Raw genomic sequence first — 19953 nt, 5'->3', positions numbered from 1 at the left:
GTGATTACTTTATATGGAAATAGTTAGTTTAATTTTTTATTTGTTTTTTAAATATATTTTTATATTATTACTTATAAAATTTAGTTATTAGTACTTGTCATTAGACTTGTACTAATTTTTGTTCTTTATTATTCAATTGTTTCTCCATGAATTAGAACTATGAATTTTTTCTTTTGATGATATTTTGTTTTTCAATAGTTAAGATGCATGATTTATAAGTTTCTAAAGGCTTAAATATTTTGTAATTGGATTTCACAAATTCACTATCTAAATGACTTTTTTTAGGAAATTTTTTAGGTACATTAAAATTCATGTAGAAGACACCGAGAGATATTAAATTTTAAAAAACCTTTAGCATTCATAAATATAAACAAATGATAAGATTTCATATTTAAAACAATTAAAATTGATATAAGGACTATATTGCATTGATCAATTGATTAGACATTGACGATTTATTTACAAGATAGATAAACATGCAATAAACTAAATGTAATAAAACCTACAACTTAGAAATAGGAGTTAATAAATTATTGCTTTCAAATGAATAATTAATCAATATTAATCCATTAATCAATATATTTTATGCTATTTATTTATCACTATTCTAATTATATTATATATTTGATTATGATAATTAATGTCTTTAATCCATGATTCAATCATATCGAATACAAAACTAAATACTATCATTTCATTTATAGCATGATTATATTTTTGTATTTAAAATTACTTAATTGAATCTGGCAATGACCAAAACTTCATTAAACATGTGAGTAGAATTTTGAAATCCAAATACTCTAAACCTTAGAGTAGTAAAGTTTGATGTTGATGGCTTTAATATTTAAAGTTATAGTTCAATTTAATGTTCAATTAGGTCCAAAGTTAGTGTTTAATTTGTGTTAAGGTTTTATAAGTGCAAGAGTACAATTTAGGTTTGGGTTTAGGGTTAGGATTCAATTTGGTTTAGTATTAGGGTTAAATTTTATTTGGCGTTAAAGTTAAAATTTAATTTAGTTTAATATTTATGTTGGATTAGATTTCATAATTTTAAACATAAGTAATGAGGACATATTAATTAGAAATCAGATCATTTGATAAGAAACTAATTAGTGTTGTCATTTAATTAAAAAATTATTAAAATAGGGTCAGTATAGGACTCAATTCAAGGTTTAGGGTTAAGGTTCAATTTGGTTGAGTGTTAAGGTTAGGATTCAATCAGATTTAATGTTTAATTTGATTTTCAAGGTCAATTGTTTATATATCTTTAATAGGATTCTCCATGACGTAAAAATTTGAGTTTAATTTGACTTAGAGTTTGGGCTCTATTTGGTACAAGTCAGGTTTGAATTTTCTTTCAAATAGAATTTGGTTTAGGGTTCCATTTGGTTTAGTGTTAGGGTTATGATTCAATTTGGTATAAGATTAAGGTTAAAAGTGGTTTGTGTTAGGGTTTAATTTGATTTAATTAGGATTACGATTAGGATTGAGGTTAAATTTGATTTATTGTTTAGTTAGATTTAGGGCTAGGGTTCAATTTGATTTAGTGTTAGCTTTATGATTGATTTTGGTTAATGGTTAGGGATAAAGTGTAATTAGGTTTAATTTTTTATTAAGATTAGGGGGTAAAAGCACAAAATTGTGTCATGTTTCAGGCCAACTTATCAGCACAAGTGAATTTAAGTAATTCTAGCTATATAGAGATATGGTAGATAGAGATTTATTATAGCTATCTTATATATGGGTCACAACCTTTCTAATTGGAATTGTCTACTAAATGTATATTTTATACCACTTTGGGTCTAATTAACAATTTTTTATTTTTTTTGAAAAACTTGATGTTTCAACAACTCCTACTCAAATAAACAATATTTTAAAAAAATATAAAAATACCCTTTTATAGATCAATGAGTGAATTTTCCAAAATATATATCTTTTCATATTTTAATTAATTTTTATATTTTATTATTGAAAGTAGGTCATCAGCACTAAAATATTAGGTCAATTATCTTGTAAAAAATACTAAAATTTATCAATATGTATATATTGTAGACACCCAAAATTGTCCAGTCTAATTAAATAAATATTTTTATTTATTTAATTATCTAAGCCTAATTCTTCTATTAATTAAATAAATCTTTATTTATTTAATTAATTCATTTATCCTCTTCTAGCCTTATTTTTCATTTAAATAAATACATTTATTTATTTAAATTATCCTTTTCCTAAATTAAATAAATATTTTATTTATTTAATTATCTCACTTCTTCTATTAATTAAATAAATCTTTATTTATTTAATTAATTCATTAACCTTTTCTACCCATGACACATGTCATTCATCTCTTAATTCATACACTACCTACCCCTTTCATTATTTTATTATTTCTTTTACCTACCCTCTAATCATAGCCGACCTCCTTTTACACCTCTCAATATTATCCCTCCATTTCATATAGTGTCTTCTATATAAGGAGATGTTTCCTTCATTATCAAACCCTAATCATTCATTCTAATGAATCAATTTATGCACTTGACTACACTACGCTTTTGACATATGCGATCCTACTTGCAACCACATTCCGTTCTTTGTTGAGCTCTTGTGCACATAAAATCTAAGAGCAAATATATCAAGCAAGATCAATGGAGATAGGAAGAATGGAGATCAAAACGCTATTGGACATGTGATGGTATAATCTTTGTGATTTCGTTTGATTTGCATTGTCTTAGGCAATCTTCATATGTTATGGTGGATCTTTGTTGTTGTTAGGCTAGGGTTTTGTGGTTGAATTCATTTAGCCTTTCAATATCGTTATTATTGTTATCCATTTTCACCATATACATTGTGGCACGCCCAGTGGGACTCTTGTCCCTTTTGCATTTAACATCCTTGTTACAGATTTTGTATTTTGAAGTTGCAGATCTGACGTTTTCGGTAGCATTTTGATATTTTCGTGTCTGCGCACTTTCGGATCACGTTTTTGATTTTCTAGCGCGTCTGCGACATCTGGAGTCGCGTCTGTGTTATTGGCAATATTCTATTTTGCAGGTTCCAGGAAAGCACGTTTGTGTTATAAAATTGCGTCTGCGCTATTTTTAGCCATGTCTATGTCCAGAAGACGCGTCTGCATTCTGTAGTCATGTCTGTGTTGAGGGTAATCATGTCTGTGTTCACCAGTTTCAAATTTTGGGTTTTTATTGATTTAGTTTTTGGATTTTGCATTAAGGGTTTCAGATCTGGTTTATTTTGAGCTAACATTTTCAGATCTAGCTAACGAAATTGGTGTAGCTTGTCTTGAAAGTTACATCGTTTGGTTGAAGGCCCCTATTTTCATAAAGTCTTTTGGGTTTAAAATTTACCTAACTTGTGTGCTTGTAGGAAGGGGTAATCATTTGAAACAATCCAAACTACTAACAACTCTTTGTTGCAGGTCCTTGGCAAGGGTTTTTGGATTTTTATTATGTGCCTTGTTTTCATAGACTAGGAAACACTTCAATTGGTGCACTAAAATTGAATCATTGTCTTTTGTGTCTTGAGCAATAGGCTCTTTTTGTTTAATCTTTAGAGGGCCTGTCTTCCCGTGTGGTCATTAGGACTACTAGTGAGAAGAGAATGACCCAAGTGGTAGCGAGGAAAACCCACCTCTTTCGAACCACTATAAACAAATGTATTCATGGTGAAAACTATGAATAACGCGTGCTGATTAGTTCATACCGACATTATGTCTCCCCATAAACCCGTTTGATCAAATTTATTTGGTCATTTGTAGGGCGTAACCCCTACCGGCTGGGAGACTTCTTTATTTATAGAGCTGAAAGTGCCGCATGTATGGCCACACGAGCAGATGCCCTTACTAGCACCCTTTTGTTTTAGAAGCCCAAATCCTTCTAGTTGTTGGGGTAGGAGGTCAGACCTCTGGTAGCAGCCCACACACATACAGTTCTTAGTAGAGATACAAAGTTCGCCACGGGGAGTTTTCATGGGGACTGATGCTTGGCTGACTCGAGAAGTGTGTGCCGAGGGTGGAGCCAGTGAGGTCAAGCATCTAAGTATCCACTCTGAATAGCATAGCCTCGGGAGTAAAACCCCATGTGGGATCAACAACTATTGTCTTGGCCAGCCATAAGAATTGTGCTTGACTTATTTTAAACTTTCAAAACATTCAAGACCAAACAGCAAAACATTGTGTCTTTTGTGTCTTCAAGTGTATGCAAAACATTCTTACATCAAACAACACACTTTTCTAGGAGTCATTTTGAGTCTAGACACTTGCAAACATTGGGTCTTCATCAACATTGTGTCCTCTTGTCACGAAAAACAGTCAAACAGTTAGATTTGGTCACAACAGAATGACTTCATAGATTGGAAAAAATTGCACAAATTTTACAGAAACGCGTCTGTGTCGGACATAATCTCCTCTATGTTGTATAACCGTGTTTGTGTAGGGTAAAAACGCATCTGTGTTCACAGAATCAACATTACACTTTGCAAAAAAAAAAAATCTCAGAAACATGTCTGTGTTAAATAGAGCTGCGTCTGCATCAGGAAACCACATCTGTGAAGTATATAGGCGTGTCTGTGTTCAGAATTGAAAAACTGTTACAGTCCAACAAACAAACACAGTCAGTTTTAGAATTCTTGAGCTTCCTAGGTCATTTCTCCAGGGTTTCATTTAGCATTCAACCTGTCTTGGGTCTCACAAAGTCCATCATTACTTTACATCTCTCATTACATTCACATTTGTCTAAACTTGAGTCAAAAGGTTACTTGCTTGTCGTCACTATACTTTATCAACATACTACATACAACAACACTTTGCTAAGTGGTCCCTCATCAAGGTTTCTATCACCTTTGGGTCTCATTTGGTCTTACTTAGAGTCAAGGTCAACTTACCTCACCAAGAGAAACTATCCTCTCTTTGGAAGTCACACCTACTCTACTACATACATACTTGGTCTTACACTTTGGACATTGCAAGTACACTTCAGATTCATTTACATTCCATCCAACTCTTGGTCTTCCATACTTTTTCCATTTTCATCTAGTCTCACACATCTCGATCAATACCTAGTTCATGGTTGAAACCCGTTCCCAAAAATCTAGGAGAGAAACTAAAGAGGGTCAAGAGTCCGCAAACATGAGTTCTTATAAGTATGACAATGATATCTTTTTCAATTCTGATCATACTACATTACCTGACATGGATGCCTATAGAAACATTCCAAATGTTGAGAACATGGATACTACAAACAACAATTATACACGCAATTATGATATGGACAACTTTTCAGTACATTTAGCAGATGTGGAAGAATCCATTATGGATCCCCATTTCAATCGATTGGTTGAGGAAATAATGAGGATGGATAGACAATACTTCTTACAAATGATGGCACAAAGTGGAGCCAAGATACCTCATGATTTTGACATGTCTCAAATAATGGAAAATCGACATTTGCAACAACCTCACTCCAACATGGATCAAAGAAGCCCTAATAGTGGAGGCAATAGAGGACCACATCTTGTGCCTGAATCACCATCATCTTTGTTTCAAAAACCAGAGGTCCCACATACACATGGTCAAGCATATGATACTCACCTTCGCAGACCATTATGGAAGTCTTATGCAGAAAGATATGCTCAATCACATACCAATTCTAAGGATCAACCACCAAAGCAATTGGATATTCAAAGGCATGCTCAAAATTTGGACACAAGGAAACCCCGTGTCAAATTTGGGGGCAACACATTAGAACATGACATGCCTGTAGAGTATGGTATACATGGACAAAATAGATATTTCGTTCCTCAACATGAATCTATACCAAGTGGTCCATATATGCAGCATACCTATAGACCTCCTCCATATGAACATGTGTATGATAAATATCATCCATATATGCAACATGCTCCTCCTCCAATTGGTGCCTCAAGCATGGGGTATGGTCCAAGAAGTCGATCTCCACGTAAGAGCAATTTGGAGCAACAAATCAGGGACTTACAAAAGAAAATGGAGGACATAAATACACTGAAGCCAACATACACAATGAGAGACATATGTCCTTATCCATTTGACAAGAGCATTCCAATGCCTCCATTTCCTACACACTTTGTGACACCTAAGTTTGATAGGTATAGAGGAAAAGGGGATCCTAAGGCGCACATAAGATAGTTTTTCATAGCTTGCATTGAGGTAGCAACAAAAGAGACATATTTGATGAGATTATTCCCACAAAGCTTAGGTGATCAAGCTATGGAATGGTTCTCCCAACTTCCACCTGGTATTAAGTCATGGGGTGATCTAGCAGAGGCATTTATTCAACATTTCTCCTACAACATAGAGACAGACATATCAGTCACTACTTTGTGCAACACCAAGCAAAAAGAGGGAGATTCTTTTGCATCATTTTTACAAAGATGGAGGAATCTAGCTAGCAGATGCTCTTGTGAAATCCCACAAAAACAAATGGTAGAGATGTTCACACAAAATGTTAACAAAGACAATGGCTATGATCTAAGTAAAGCTTGTTTGTCCACCTTCAAGGACATTTTTGAAAAAGGCTTAGCAACAGAGAAGGTCCTAATTGAACAAGGAGTCATTAAGATATTCAAGGAAAACAAAGATGACTTTAAAGGAAAAGAAGCCAAGATTTTGGAATAAAAACAAGAACATAGTCAATGATGGTGTTGTTGATGCCAACACAGTGCGACCCAAATTCATTTTTTCGGGATCAAGTTCTACAAACAATCAAGTGAATACTCAAACAACTTCTAGATCATGAAGGAAGTACACCCCATTGGGAGAACCACTTGAGTCAGTCTTCAAGAAGCTAGTGGCAAACAAGGTAATCACTATTCCAGATTTTCCTCCATATGAACCAAAGGTTAAACCAAATTGGTGGAACGATGATGAGTATTGTGAATTTCATAAGAGCAAGGGTCATAAGACAGGAAATTGTCATCGATTGAAGAACATCATACAAGATCTCATTGATAGAGGTGACATTGAGATTGAGGGACATTCGTCTAATCAAGAACATGAGATGTTTAAGGAACCATTCCCAAAACATGACAAGGGAAAAGCTAAAGCCACAGAGGATCAAACCAACTATACGAGAGCATCTTACAACTATGATTCAACCATCAATCACATCTTAATGGATAATTATGTCTCTACCATTATCATCAAGGACAAAGCGTCTGATAATTCTACTCAGAGACCCAAGATTGTCCTAAAAGGTGTTCGATCTTCTTCTGAACCTACCTCTGAATGTCATGTTACAACCCGCCGAGGTAAAATCATTTTGCAAGGTGCTCCAACTAAAAACACCGTTTCTTCATCAACCAAACCTGAGTATGACCTTGTACAACAATTAGGGAAGACACCCGCGCTCATTTCAATCCTTGAGTTATTACACATATCCCCCGCACATAAAGCTATTCTTGACAAAATCTTGAGAGACACTACTGTCCCTACTGATCTGAATGTGGACCAGTTTCAAGCCATGGTGGGATACCTTTCCATTCCACACTCTCTTACATTCACAGAAGCCGATGACACCTCTGTCAGTCAGCCACATAATGCACCTTTACACATTGAAGCCTTCATACACAAACATCGAATAAAATGAGTCCTGATAGATGGAGGAGCTAGTTTGAACATTTGTACATTGAGCACTATTAAACAATTGGGATATTCTGATAAAGCTATGAATTCTACAAACAAAATTACTATCAAAGCATATGATGATGAAGAGCATTCATCCAAAGGCACAGTCACCTTACCTCTCAGAGTTGGGCTAGTTACAAAGGATGTGGTTTGTCAAGTCCTAGACCTAGATCTCACATACAATATATTACTAGGACGTCCTTGGATTCATAAAATGAGGGCAGTCCCATCTACATATCACCAATGCATTAAGTTTCCTCACAATGGAGTTGAAATAACAGTTAATGTTGACCCAAATCCTCTCATATATTGCATCTTCAGCATATGTGGATCCAGAATCATTGAAAGCTTCTACATCAAAACAAATAGAGCTCAAAGAAAAATTCAAGGTTAAAGACCTAGGATGTGGTGAGTATATATTTCATGTTGACCAACTCCCACTATCTCCTAAGGTATTCAGTCAACAAGAACAATCTATAAACAATTTACAAGGAATTGGGTATGAACCACCTAGTGTTGTGGCTACTAAGTCTGAATGCAAATCTCCTCTAGTGGTGCAAGCAACTCTTGATATCAATAGTCCTAAGAGTGGTTCCAACAAAGAATCTACTGAGCATATCACCAGTCTTTTTGAGAGCTCACATAGCCTTATCATTTCATCCACTCCTTCCATTTCCACTCCACTTCCAGACTTGGATCAATAAGAATTACAAAAGCCCTTACTCATTGGGGATGAAAAATCAAGTTATGAACAGAAAAAACCAAAAGTCAAAACTAAAGAGAAGTCCTTTAGTCCAAATCAAAATCAAAAACTATTGGACTCTACAAAAATCAAAGTCAAGGATAAAAATCCTATGAAAGAATAGGAAAAGGAGTTGATCTCCCCTAACATCAAAATAACTAGGGGCAAAAGTTCTAAAATTTCAAGTCATAAAGCATACTTGTTGATCTTAAGTCTCCATCATGCTATCTTACTTTCACTTCTTTTCGCAATCATAAGCCTTCATCACTCATCCACTTGTTCCACACATCCTTTCTCTTCTGGTGATACATCATGGACCTTTAATAGAGCTTTCTCAAAGGGCTTTGTTATCAGGGATGCCCAAACTTCTTTAGGTGACACGCATACGGGCTTGTGTAGTCCACACACTAGTAATTCTATCACATATCCTTCATCAAGGAAGACAGACACTGAAGCTACACATCATTTAGTCAAGGAACAATGCAGCTACAATCATAAAGTCAAGCCTCCCACATTTGAGGTAGGGGACTTAGTTCTCAGAGAAAATCCCAAAAATCAGCAAGACAGAGAGAAGAAGGGAAAGTTCGAACCAAATTGGCTTGGTCCTTACATCATTACAACAGCATATGGATCTGGGGCATATCAGCTCTCAACTACACAAGGTGAACCTTTGGAGGATCCTATCAATAGCATGCACCTTCGCAGGTTCTACACATAGCTCTTTGGAATATCCTAATTCAAAAAATACAAAAAAAATCAAAAAAATTCAAAAATTTCAAAAATACAAAAAAATTATAAAACAAAAAAAATTGTTACTTGGTGAAAACCTAGCAAACAGGTGCCTTGTGACAAAAAAAAATATTGAAAAATCAAAAAAGTAAAGAGAAATAATTTCATCCAATAGTGAAAACCACTTTGGTGGTGCCCTGGGCAAGTACCATGGTGAAAACTGGGTCACCAGCGCCATGCGTAGAGACATTGCTCCTCCCTCTTTCAGGATTCACTTTCATCTTTTCACTTTGCATACACTCACGACCAATTCATCCATAATAAACTTACCCATTCCCATCATGGCTTATTATTGATCTACCCAAGATTGGTTAGCCGTTCATAATAAACCTCCCTTTTCACCTCCCTTTCCATCCATAATAAATCAAATCCTATCTGTGGCTAAGGCAAATCCTACGTCTAGTGATGGGCGTGGAACTGAGAACATCACATGTTTCGAGGAGTACAATTTCTTCTAGCTTTCTTCAGTCTATCTGCGCACAATCCGCAATAAAGCAAACATTTGCATCACAGATCCACAATAAAGTTTCGTCTTCTCCGCAATAAAGTATTAGTTTCATGGATTCAGTCAGTTTCAGATGAGACACAGCAGTAACAATGGGCTTCAACAAATCAGATCTTTCAACAGACTTAGACAACATTATGGTTCAGTGCTATCTATCCATTTTGTGAAAGTAAACATTGTGACCACAATCAAATAAGACTTATACAAGTGACAAGAGACACTAAACTTGAGGACTATAGTGGATGTTGGTGTTGAGTCTTGGGTTTTCTTTTGATTTTATCTTTTGGTGACATGTCTTTTAGCTTTTCTAGGATGTCTCTGACTAGAGATTCTATCTCCAGGATGTCTTTGACTAGAAAGGCGAGGATGGGGTATCGTCACCTATTTTCTTTTGCTGTCTGTGGATTGTCTCTTAGTAATGCTATGACTTGTCCAAGGATATGAGGACACTATGATTCTAGTATGAACTAGGGCATTCCTTGTTTGTGACTATCTTATCTCCATGCAAACAGGTACAATGACTTTCTGGGTCAAACGTATGCCTCGATTGTCATAACCTACTTGCCATAATAAAGCTCAATGATGATAACGCACAAGAAGCTCTTTCACTTTCATATCTTCTATCTTTCATCCCCCTTTCTTGATTGACTTCCATCGTCCTTCTCGGGTCCGCGTAGCTTGCTTTCATATCTTCTATCTTTCATCCCTCTTTGTTGGGTCCTTCTTCAAGTGATTTCAGTTGGTTAGTAGCATCGGTAACTAGCTATCCAAGCTTGGCTATAGGGGTAGACAAATTACCAGTGTCAGTCTCCGGTAGGAAACTTGACAAAATGTCAACAACAGTCTAAACTATTTCTGCTTCTTTTCTCTACTCTTTTAATCTTTTCTTTCGAGCCCTAGATTGCATAAAAAAAGCAATTCCATAAGTTCAGATGCACTCAATTTTTCAACATCAATTGGACCTTGTAGACTGATTGAGTCATCATCAGTATAATCAGCTTTTTGCTTCTCCTTTTCTTTTTCCTTTTCATTATTTTTCTCTGTTCTCTTCTCCTCTGTTTTCTCTTTCTCTTTCTCTACCTGGTCTTGCAGAGTGGTTAAAGAGACTGGTGGCAGTGGTTTCTCAAAATTATGGTCCTTGATCGGTGGTGGTTGAATATCTACACTTTTATATGTAGCCGATGCTTCAACTGCTTCCTATTTATCAGTAATATCCTATTGTTGGTTAGTTTCATTAATCGGTTCAGTGTCATTACCTTTTAGATCAACAATATCATCAATATCTTCAACTTCATCCACTGAGAATATGGCCATTGTGGAACTTGTGTCATCCTTATTCTTGATAGGATAGACAACATCTGATGTTATTATGTCTTCTTTTTCTAGCTCCGATTGAGCTCCAGTCTCAATCTGACCAGGTTTATTATCATAGCCTTTCAGGATTGCATTCATCCTTTGAATGTTTTGAGCTATACAATGAGTATCATCTTCAACAGATTCAATCTTTCCATCCAATAACTTTAGTCTCCATTATTTAGAATGAAATTGTCCTTTGTATTTAAAAAGTAATGCTAATAATTCATCTCAAGACAAGTCAGGAAAATATTGAACAATGATTCTACAATAATTTACTGATCCTGATCTACAAGAATTTTCTATTTACTTTCAAGAATTGAATGTAAAGAATAAAAAATATCCTTTTTAATATCTTGTGGTAACCGGTTGTATTGACATAGGTAATTGATTACCTCTTTTACCACTTCTTGTTTCTGACCTTCATCAAATGAATCAAAATATTCTTTTACATTATCAAATCATATCCTCCCTAATTTTTTCATAGTCCTTTCAAAATCACTCATTGGTTTGAATGTAGAAACATCAATAGGAGTACTAAGAATATGAACAATATCAAATAATAATCTCCAAGAATATGAACAACATATACCAAAATCACAACCTTACATTGGCAACTAAGAATCATCAATCATAAAGCATCTCATTATCAAAAGAATCCAATATAAGCGCAAAGAATAACATAAGGCATTTCCTATCTTGCTCAATCTATTAGTGTAATTAATCATCTCAAAGCAATAAATCATTCCTGAAACAACCTCAAGAAACTTAGAAAAGACAAAAGGATAGCCTTTGGACTGACAAAATAAAAGAACAAAAAGCCAAGATGTGTCAAAACATCAAACACAATAGTATAGCGCCTACATTGACTTTCTTAGCACATATGAACAACATTATAGTGCATTCAGAAACTTTTGCAACACATACTAATTTAAACATCACAAATACTAGACAATTCAGTGCATATACAAAACATACTAGCGCATACACCCAACAAGGTAGCGCATATAATAGGTAGAGTAGGACAAATATGAAAAGATTTAGCATATACAAGTAATATAGTAGCGCAAATAAGACAGAAGGAAAAAATCTAAAAATGACCTAGAAACATTCAACCAAGTCCAAAAAATAAATTAAACAATTAAGACAAAGTCCAACTTCACAAAAATGAGGCATAAATAAGGCAAAACATGAAATAAATTGAATCAACCACACCAACACCAACAATCCATCCATACAAAATACATGGCAATAATTTCTAGAAAATATAATCACAAAACACAATAGTCCCCACATATATTATTAAACCATATAATTAATTTAATAGCAACATCAATTTCTTATTCCTATAGACAATCTTTTAGAAACAATTTATTTCAATAAAAAAGAAGTAGATCTCCAACTTGGTATTAGAAGTTATGGAAAGACAACAATCTGATGAAGCCCAATCCCAACTCCAAGCTCCAAAACCAAAAATCTCAAAATCTTCAAACAATACAAAATTTATCCAAGGCCACACATGACTATCTCAGAAAACCAAATAACTAGAATTCCATTGAAAATCCATGGAACATGTTGGCCAATAAAAAATAATTAGAAATATAATATTTCATACCTACCCCTACCCAAATTTGAGGTAAGAAAAATATAAAATAATATTACTTAACTTACCAGAATATCTCAATGAATAATAAATTAGGGTAGGTAGGGTAAATAATTAAATAATAGATAAATAATAAAATAATATGTAAAAATGAAAAATAAATAATAATAACCAATAAATAAAATATAAAGGCTTAGTAAACTAAACCGAATAAAACAAAGACCCAATCAAATAATCCAAAATAATACATTTCTTATAAACCATCTTGAAAATTAAAACAATAATAATATAAAATATTATTATTAACAATCTCCAACCTCACAGCCAATAATGAGAGAGTGTAGGTAAGATAAATAATAAATAAATAATGGGTAGGAAGAATAAACAATAATAAATAATAAATAAATTACCGATCAAAAAATATAATAATAAATAAACCAATCAACGAATAAATAAAAAGAAATGGATAATAAATAAAATAAATAAATCAAAAGCCTAATAAATATTAAACCATAAAAATAATATAAATAAATAATATTATCTCATAAACACAACTCCCAAAAAGGTCAATCATAACAAGGGGTAAGTAAATAAATAAATAAAAATAAATAGATAAATACACAATAAATAAATAATTAAATGTATGGATAGATATAAAAATACTCTAGCCAATATGATTTAAACTCAATACCATTACTATCTTCCACATAGATATAAAATATAATAAATAAATAAATAATCTTGTATGCACAATTATAAATGTCAAATATTATGATCCACAAAATAACATTAATAAATATAACCCTTAATAATTAATTATATAATTACATTTAAATACCAATGCCATCCAATAATTTAATTTGCTATTAATAAACTATATAAGAAAATTAATTAATTAATAATTTAGTTAACCAATAATCACAACTCCTTAAGACAACCCATCATAGGGTAATATAAAATACCACAAGACAACTCTAACCACAAAACTAAGACTGACAGGGTACCAACTTAAACCTAGAGTGTAGAATTAGATTTCATGTCATCTCTAATCAACTTGCCATTGGGATGAAGACACGCTCAGACCTGTGAAGCCAGGTGGAGTCGATGTCGAGTACCTGCAAACCTGTCACAACCAATATACGTACAACAACATATACCATAACATATATCATGCAATAGGTAGACAAGTGAAGGGGAATTTCAATGCCATATCGTGATCATGAATGAGTGGTATGACATTGTCCCTATCACAAACACAGTGGAAGACAGTCACAACTACCGAGGACTATTATAATCATAATCATATCCAATATAATCATGAAATAGGGTTAATACATAGTATGATACCATCAAATAATCATAAAGTGTACTAAGCTATATCAATATGGTCTATTGATGTACACAAAGGAAATATGAATCAGGGAGGGGCACAAAATCCTCCCCCCATTGGACTCAACTTACTCCTGAAAGTTACAAGTGTTAAGTTGAAAAAATGCATGCATTAATCCAAAACATCTTTTGAACATAGAAAAATTAAATTCTTTCCTTTAGGACAATCACAAATAATATGCCTAAGCTTTCTTATTTAAGGATTAATCATTCAATGAGACATCTTAGTTCAAACATTTCCTAGCTCAAAGTTAGATAAAGACAACAAAAGTTTCATTACTATGCCTCTATTATTCAAGGTGAGTGCATTTCACAAGAGATAAAATGAGTCACAATACTCCTACTAATTACAATAAGCATGCTAAATCATTAAAATATCTTCAAGAAAAAATCATTTAATCTACATTTGCAAGATAAAACTATGATTTATGTCATCGAGTTAGCATATATAAGTAAAACCCATAATAAATCACACCATTTAAGCATGGAAACACTCCCTTGACATCTGACTACGCATAATTAAGAAGAGAAATATACATTTTACACAATATTTTTCACATAGGTACATCCTTAAATTATTGAAGAAGCCATGTCATATATCTATATGAGGGGGAAAATTCCTTGAATAAGCCTTCTTCAAGACCAAATAAAATCAAAATAATGTACAATTTTCAGAAATATATGTGCCACAAACTCAAGAGAAAACAAGATTTACAACATTCAAGCATCCCACATTCAATCAAATTATTCAAAAGCACCCTTATCCATTAATTACACGTGATGTACATAATCACTCACTAAAGGTTGAGAATAAGCAGTTTATTTCCTTTTAACTATTTCATATATTACAAATTTATCAATCCCAAATGGACTTCTATCTAACATTTCATAAATTCCATAAAGTTACCAATACACTTTATCCTAATAACATATTTCATTTACTTAACTAATATCAACATTATCTAATTGTTTGTTAGGTCCAGTGCAATTCTTTGCAGTGTCCTCCCTTGCACACACTATCAGAGGGTCGAAGTGAACATGATAAAGAGCACACTAAACACAAAAAGAGGGCCCACAATACTCCACATTCAGAATGACCACTATAGGCATGAGCAACAAAAAAGAAAGTACAAAAAGAAAAGATTCTCAAATCCAACATTAAATCATGAAAAATTGTTGCCGAAATCAATAAGAAATAAAGTGTGACAAGTTCCACAACAAAGAGCAAAAACAGATGAAGAAGAATTAAAGAAACCCAAAAATAAATTTAATTCCAATGATACTTCATTCAATCTCCCAATAAATCAAAGCAATATAGCCAACTCATCCAAATCTACATCACAAGGTCACCATTATCAATCACACCAAAGGGAATAACTGCTACACAGTCTCCTAGTGTAGAATGCCCTGAATGTGTTAGAGAACGCACACCCGACATTTAAGACCATAAATTTATTTGCATATCCCTATTTTTTTATTATCTTTTAATCCAATGCCATCTCTTATGAAAGTCTAAGCAATTATTATTAATGAAAGAGTACATATACTAGGAAAAGATAAAGTGTCTCACACAAGTTCTTTAATTACACATGATAATCTACATTAATTAATTCTTATACACATAATACAAACACTTCAACTTCTATTCGCAAATAAATTAAGTTATTATTCCAACATGACAAGTTAATCCTATAAGCATAGCATTAGTTAAGAGGATATACATAATTTCCCTCACTCTATAGCATAATCATTTATATAGTGAGAACAACCTTTAACATTTAGGAAAGCACTAAAAATTGCATAGCAAAGCAAGAACCCATAGAATCATTTAAAAATTGCTTGCATACAAAAGTCAAGCATAAGAAACAAATACACATGTTACACATAATTATGATTTCTAGAGAGGACTAGAGAGAGAGAACACAATGCATAGATATCTAGAATCTTCAAGGTCCCAATGCCTTTTTTATACACAAATCTCAAAGAAAAACTTGGGTTATAAGGAACATCGTAACACAAATGCAAGAATAAGATCAAAAAACTTAACCAAAGATCCCAGTGTTTGCAACACGAGCTTTGATACCAGATGTAATGCTTGATAAAATACCTTGGAGAAATACAACTAACTGACATGAAATTGTAAATTTTTTTTTTAAACATCTTCTAATGCAACATATACAACTAACTACTCATATGCATTTAACATCCATTAACAAGATATACATTTTGTCATCATGAACATTAACATAAAAGAACTATATGCAAGCGGAAATAAACAACCCTATAATTAATTTTTCCCTAGGGTACCTCAAAGTTGTTACTTACAACCTCATCAAGATCATATCTATATAAGCATAATGTCATAATTACTACCTTGATACATTGCATGATAACTCAACTAATCTTTCTCTTTTCATGCATGCATAAGATACCCCACTAGTCTATCTATCATGAATACATCCATTAATAATTCAAATCCCATTAAAACCCTAAGATTCATTTTAAAACACCAATTTCCAAATGTTCCTAATCCCAATCACTTATTCAACACCTTAGCATAAATATTCCATTTCCAATACTAATTACCATATTACTAATCCATTTACTTAATCATCATAGACATTCACCTAAAACTATATGCATATCTATAAAACCAATTACATACAAATAGAATATCAAAAATAAATTATCATTATAACAATGATCACAACTTCAAATCCTATCACAAGAGTCATTATCACAACCTAATACATCCTATTCAGGCTCTTCTTACATCATAATATAAATTATGTCTCTATCTCATGAATCCTTCTAAACTAAATACCACATGAATCTTATTATATCAATTTGCCACATAAGCCCATCCAATCTGAAGAGATGAAGACTCCACATCCATGCACAAGAGAATCCAACAAAGAACATCCCAATCGAATAAGACATCAAACCACATAACCATGTGGAACCATAATGAACTACCCCCCGTAGTAGGAGATTAACCAAGATCCCACACACACTATAGATCTAGGTTGACACTTGAAAAACAAAGGATAATACTCCACATATTATATGGCTAAGTAAAAGATCAATATAAATATAAGACCTCCAGAGGCTACTCACAAATCAAGAATCAAGGTGCTAGGACCTACATCTAGGAAAAGAGTGTCATCACATGCTATCACCATCAAAGGATATCCTAGAACTCAGTCCTGACATCCATCATACACATGTAGAACCATCTCCACCTTTGAGGAAATCAAGGGAGTTCGATTTATTAGGTTACTAGATCTTCCCATACTTCACTCTAGTATTTCAAGCCATGAGATGGGGTACCCCATATTTATATATTATCTTATTAAGATGAGTTGCTACTACCCAACCCACCTATGATTAATTTATTATGTTATTAGTTTTAATTATTACCATAAACCTCCAATGAGATATCCCAATGGTCTAAACCCTGACTCCATAACATAAGGAATCTTAGCAGTCCATTCCTCATGACCTGGGTAGACTCATGGAAGCCTACTCCACCTAGCATGCTCCTAGACCTTAGGGTGACAACACATACATCTCATAAACATAGCCTCTCAATACATCATAACCGGATAACCAAGGTTATACATCAAATAATAATCTCTAAGAACATGAATAACATATGCCAATTACAACCTTACATAGGCAACCAAGAATCATCATACATCAAAAATCTCATTATCAAAAGTATCCAATTTGACCGCAAAAAATAAAAATAGAGCATTTCCCATCTTGCTTAATCCATTAGTGCAATTAATTATTGGCAATTGAAACTCATTGGATTCATTTTGATGTCATTGATGGCAACAATATCTGATGGAAGTCACAAACCAATACTAGGAGGCATATATCGGTAGATACCGGCATTGGAAGCATTCAGGGCTACACCGACACTAACATCGGTATCAATACTTCAATGGAAGTTGACATCAAAGGAGAATTTACTCAATAAATCTTTTTGTAAATATTGTCAAGGCCAACATTGAATATCTTTTGTAAATGTATTGTAAGCCGGAATAAGGCATATTATTTGTAATAGGTATATAGGTTAGTTTGCTAGGTCATTTTTTTTAAAAGTATGTAGAAAAACATGTTAGATAATATGTGTGGATACATCAGAACTGTATGATGCGAAATATATGTATAGAGATCATTTTGTAAGAGAATGTTATATCATGCAATGATATGTAGATAGCTTGGAAAGCATTCTTGGAGGAGAAGTAATACCAGTAGTAGTTCAAGTTTATGAACCGGTACAGAGCAGAACCAGAACCAAAACTCTATTTGGCATAGAAAATGCATTCCTGAGTTCATTTTCAGTATTTTACTTTGGTAGAAAGCTTGTAGTCAATGAGGCTCTTTAGTGACGAGCAGTATGCTCTAGGCAGTGTACCTTCCCGCAAGTGCAGGCCCCTGTTATATGTAATATCTTTTCATATGGCCAGTGAATTGATATTGTGGGTCACAAATCCCTCTGTGGTTTTTCCTCATTGAGGTTTTCCACGTATAAATTTTGTGTGTTATGGTGTTCATTTATGTGGATGGTTTATTTGTTTCTTGCTATATGTTTATTTGCTTACAGGTATATATAAGCATGGTCTAGAAAGTTAAAAACTGTTCATTTCGACAGAACACTGATTCACGCCCCCTCTCAGTGTTCCTAGATCCCAACATTAATCATCTCAACTCAATAAATCATTCTCAGAACAACATTAGGAAACTCAGAAAAGCCTCTGGACTAGCAAAACCAACAAAACAAAAAGACAAGATGTCTCAAAACACTGAACACAACAGTCTAGTGCCTACATAAACCATCTCAATGTGTATGAACAATATTACAACACATTCACAAAATTTTGTGATGCATACACAAGACTTTGTGATGCATATACTAATTTGAACAGTGAAAATACCAGACATGACAATGCATATATAACATAGACGAGTGCATAAACCCAACATGGTAGCACATACAATACGTAGAGTACCGCATATACAATTTTTTTTAGCGCATACAAGTAATAATATAGCGCAAAAAAGATACAGTACAAATAACTCTCAATACGGTCTAGAAACATTCGGTCGAGTCCAAAAAATAAATTAAACACTTTAGACAAAGTCGGAATTAACAAAAAAGAAGCATAAATAAGTCACAACATGAAATAAATTGAATTAACCAAAATAAGACCAACAATCTAGCCATCCAAAATTCACGGCAAATATTTCTAGAAAAGATAATCACAAAAAATAGTAGTCCCCATATATATTATTCAACTATATAATTAATTTAATAGGAACATCAATTTCTTATCCCCACAGATAATCTCTTACAAACAATCCATTTCAATAACAAAAGAAGTAGATCTCCAACCTGGTATTAGAAGTTATGGAAAGACAACAATCTTATGAAGCACAATCCAAAAAAAAAATTCCATCACAGTAGCTCACTGTATGACTCCATAAAATTGACCAAGAATCTTAAGATCATTTATAAATTCATCCTAGTATTTCTTCCTTTGAAAATTAGTCCAGTCATAGGCTTACCCTATCCATTACATTTAGACACATACTAAGTGAAGGATAAATAAGAAATCATACACACATTTAGACCTATTACACTCTAAGCAATTGCAAAGATCATAATCATAGTTAATTAAGGGTGAATTGATATTCAATTAGAGTAGTGTACAGTTTTGACCATCTAAATATTTCTAATATAGTTTACATATTGCATACAAATCGCTATAGGACTGAACATCCAAACCTACCAGCAATTCTTTATGCTGTGGAGTGTAGTTGCGACCTTGGGTGGAGAAAGATCATTTGTGAATCTGATTCTCAGGCGGTGGTGACTTTGTTGAATACGCAAA

The sequence above is a fragment of the Cryptomeria japonica genome, unplaced genomic scaffold (assembly GCF_030272615.1).
Source record: "Cryptomeria japonica unplaced genomic scaffold, Sugi_1.0 HiC_scaffold_403, whole genome shotgun sequence".
NCBI lineage: Eukaryota > Viridiplantae > Streptophyta > Pinopsida > Cupressales > Cupressaceae > Cryptomeria > Cryptomeria japonica.
The sequence above is the reverse complement of the archived record's forward strand: the minus strand, read 5'-3'. Positions refer to the sequence as shown.